We start from the raw sequence: 210 nt of genomic DNA, 5'->3' as shown, positions 1-210 counted from the left end.
CTGGTGTGATTTTGGCAGCTGCAAGGTCTTCCACATTTCTTGCAACAGCAAAAGTATCAACACTGTTGGAAGAAGGAAAATAGTTTTAAGAAAAGAGAATATCAAAACTGTGTGATACATGTCATTTGTTGAGAAGGAAAAGTACATACAAAACAGATGCAATCTTATTGATGCCGTGCACAGGCAGGAACTGAAGCTTAAAGTTCCCCT

Source organism: Etheostoma spectabile, chromosome 9 (assembly GCF_008692095.1).
Source record: "Etheostoma spectabile isolate EspeVRDwgs_2016 chromosome 9, UIUC_Espe_1.0, whole genome shotgun sequence".
Taxonomy (NCBI): domain Eukaryota; kingdom Metazoa; phylum Chordata; class Actinopteri; order Perciformes; family Percidae; genus Etheostoma; species Etheostoma spectabile.
The sequence above is the reverse complement of the archived record's forward strand: the minus strand, read 5'-3'. Positions refer to the sequence as shown.